This window comes from Cucurbita moschata, unplaced genomic scaffold (genome assembly GCF_002738365.1).
Source record: "Cucurbita moschata cultivar Rifu unplaced genomic scaffold, Cmos_1.0 Cmo_Scf00096, whole genome shotgun sequence".
Lineage (NCBI taxonomy): Eukaryota > Viridiplantae > Streptophyta > Magnoliopsida > Cucurbitales > Cucurbitaceae > Cucurbita > Cucurbita moschata.
The window spans coordinates 285,512-289,247 of record NW_019268612.1 but is presented as its reverse complement, the minus strand read 5'-3'; the positions used below and the strand labels follow the sequence as shown (position 1 = coordinate 289,247).

At 29.7% G+C, this 3,736-nt stretch overlaps 1 pseudogene; it reads left to right on the top strand.

Annotated features, from left to right (window-relative positions):
* LOC111439546 overlaps positions 1 to 3,323 on the top strand; it is a 12,522-nt pseudogene extending 9,199 nt beyond the window's left edge.
* The last annotated feature ends 413 nt before the right edge of the window (positions 3,324 to 3,736 follow it).

Sequence of the window (3,736 nt, the reverse complement as noted above, 5' to 3'; positions counted from 1 at the left end):
TTTTTTTTTTTTTTTTTTTTTTTTTTTTTTTTTTTTTTTTTTTTTTTTTTTTTACTTTATTTGATTTATTTATTTATTTATTTTTATTACATGTATATATATTTTTTTCCTTTCTTTCCCGGGTCGTTACAATCCATGTGGAGAAATCATTAGACGTGACTATTCTTAGCTCCAACATCGGCACCGGTGACAACTGCATCTCAATTGGTTTAGGAACCACCAACTTATGGATGGAAAGTATTACATGTGGACTTGGACACGAAATCAGGTATGTGACAACAAAATAATTTTTTTGAAATGATTTTGTTTGTATGAAAAATTAATTAGGAATTATAAAACCAAATATAAAATTAAATTTTGAATGAATTAAAACACGTTTTAGAAATTTTTTGTTCTTGGACAAAGAGATTTTAACTATATGATGAATGCAATTACATATCAGAAAATGGAACCTCCGAGGAAATTTGGTATTTTGTTGAATATATGTTTGTAGCATTGGGAGCTTGGGTTGGTCGGCGGGAGAGCATGGAGCGAAAAATGTGACAGTTACATCAACTTTTATCGAAACTATGAATGGAGTGAGGATTGAGTCTTGGGGAAGACCAAGCAATCGGTTCGCTATGAATATTCATTTTCAACACATTATTTTGGATAATGTGAAGAACGCTATTATAATTGATCAAAATTACTGTCCATATGATCGAGGCTGCCCCAATCCGGTATATTTTCTCATCAATCCTGAACATGTTAACTTTTTACTAACTATATTTCACTTTATATTTGATTAGTAGAGTTTAGATTTTTAATTTCATACCTAATTGATTTCTTTTATCTTGAACGGATTGGAATATATTTTGTTCATGACGCGTGTTAAATTAGGAGCATTATTTCTGCTAATACTTTTTGGGTAATGAATTGAACATAACTTCTCAATTATCTTCAAAAGAGTGTGATATTATCCACTTTGCTCATCGTAAGCTTTTATGGTTTTATTTTTTTATTTTTACTTATAAGATCTCTATATTTTGATTTTCTTATTTGCATGAATAGGATTCTGGACTAAAAATTAGCGAAGTAACTTAAGAAGATATCAAGGGAACATCAGCCAGTGAAATAGGAGTCAAGTTTGATGGTAGCCCAACAAATCTTTGCACTGAACTAAGCTTGGAAGACATTAAAGTTACTTATAATAATAAAAAAGCTAAAGCTTCATGTAAAGATGCCAAAGGACCTGCCTTTAGTATGGTTGAACCTCCTAGTTGCTTAGAATAGACGAACCTAATTTTGGTATTAACAGTGTATTATAAAGGTGGATAGAGGAGTTCTATTGCCTGACCCTAATAAACAAACTCTTATGATTTAATTTTCTTGCCATTGAGACTAACACAACTTAAATTTACTAGTTCTTGAGTTACTTCAAAAAAGAAATTAGTAGTTTATTTTTATTAGGTAACATCATTAAAATACATTTAACTAATAAAATTTTAATTTAATTTATGTTCTTGAATTTGTTGACTATCATCTTAATCATTATCCTCAAATAATTTAATTTAATAAAATTATATAAACTTTTACTCCTAGGTAATTAGTACAATTAAAAAAAAATACTGTTAGATGAATAAGTGTTGTCGCTTACTGAGTATTTCTTAAAATACACAAGTCATGTGCTACTCTACTTTTCAAGTAAAAGCAAGGCTCGCTTGTACGATTGACGGTGGCATTGCAACTATGAGACTATAGCACATGGTTAGGATAGTTTCGTAATTTGAATTTAGTAGACTATAGGTTAGTATAGGTAGGTGCGTTTCCATTTAGTAGCATATAGGTTAGTATAGTGCATTTTACTTTATGTTATTTTTCTTATTAATTCAATTTGTATTGTTTTATTTCAAAAGCATTAGAAGTGACATGTAAGGACAAGCTCGGGTTTTATTATAAAGTTTCACATGAGATATTTCTGCATTAAATATTCATGATATGTATATGATACCGAGCTTAGGTTAAGTAGAAATTTTGGGTTGTTACCGGAGTAGTGGGAGATCATTTTGAGTATATGTGTAATGCACTCAAAATTTTCAATCTAAATTAGAGAGTATCTCTACAATTTATTACTTGCTTTGTATTATCTCATGCCCAACATTTGAATTTGGATTCAGCACCTGATGGCTCCGACATTTTCCTACGACATAGTGTGTTGCCTACTTCTCGCTTCTAAGAGTGAAAACTATTCTCACAAACTAACACAAGTGCTTTAAACATGCTTTGTCTTCAGTTTCATGTTTCATGATGACATTCTCACGAGGTAACCCAATATAACATTGCTACAAGTTAAGTGCACTTAACTGTAGAGTTTATAGAATTGAGCGCCCACCCCAAAAACTAAAAGCTTTTTTCCATAGGAGTCAAAATATTATTTTTTTCTATTTTTTATTTTTTTGGCATGACGTGCAAATAATCCATTCATGTCCAAGATAATATCATAATCATGCATATTTAATATCATCAACAACCACATATAAGATTGGCTAGACACTATTTCTTATCATAATTGATCAAAATTACGGTTCACCAGACCAAGGCTTCCCCAATCATATATATTTCCTCATTACTCCTCCATATTTTAAATTCTTACCAATTATATTTAACTTTAAATTTGATTAATAAAATTTAAATTTTTAATTCCATTTTCTTGAAATTTATTTTATTCATATCACCTTTTGAATTGACAATGTAATTCTCACGTACGTACGGGTATTATCTACTTTGATCATCCTAAGTTTTTATAATTTTATTTATTTATTTATTTATTATTATTATTATTATTATTATTTTTTGCGTAAAAGATCTCATACCATTCAAGATAGTTGTCATAACTTACATATATTACGATATTCTCCTTATCTAGTAACCGTGGAACTTTAATCTCACTCCCGATATGATTTATATCTTATTTTTATGTATATATTCTATACATGGATTTTTGCTATGGCTACTTTGAGAGGGTTTTATTTCAAAGTTTATCGTAATTTAGGGTTTGGTTTCATGATTCAATTTATTCTATTTTCATACCATATTTTGATTGTTCTTGTTTGTATGAATAGACTTTCGGAGTTAAAATTAAGGACTTAACATATGAAGATATCAAGGGAACATCTGCCACTCAAATAAGAGTCAACTTTGATTGTAGCCCAACAAATCTTTGCACTTGACTAAGATTGGAAGACATTAAAGTGACTTATAATAATCAAATCGCTAAAGCTTCATGCAAAGACGCCAAAAGAACTCTCTCTAATGTGGTTGAACCAGCTAGTTGCTTAGCATAGACAAATCTAATGAGTTCTATTGCTTGAGCTTAATAAACGAACTCTTATGAATATGAATATCAAGAAACGCCAAAATTTCTTATGGCAAATGTACTATTACATCTTAATATAGTAATTAATTGGTGTAGAAAAGCTAATTGTCCTCTAAATTTATTCACTTAATTGTAGCCCTAAATACACACCAAAGAAAATTACTCAATTTTGAAATATGTGAAAGGGAGGAAGAATGTATTTTATGTTACATGGAAAAGAAATAATATAGAACATTAGAGGTATACATGGTCGGAGTTTAGTTGAGTTGAGAGATTTTTTTAGACCAGCCAAAAGTTTGGATTACTTGTATTGGTAACCCAACTCAACCCAAGAATTTTCATAACCAATCCAACCCAACCCTTTCTTTTTAGGTTGGATTT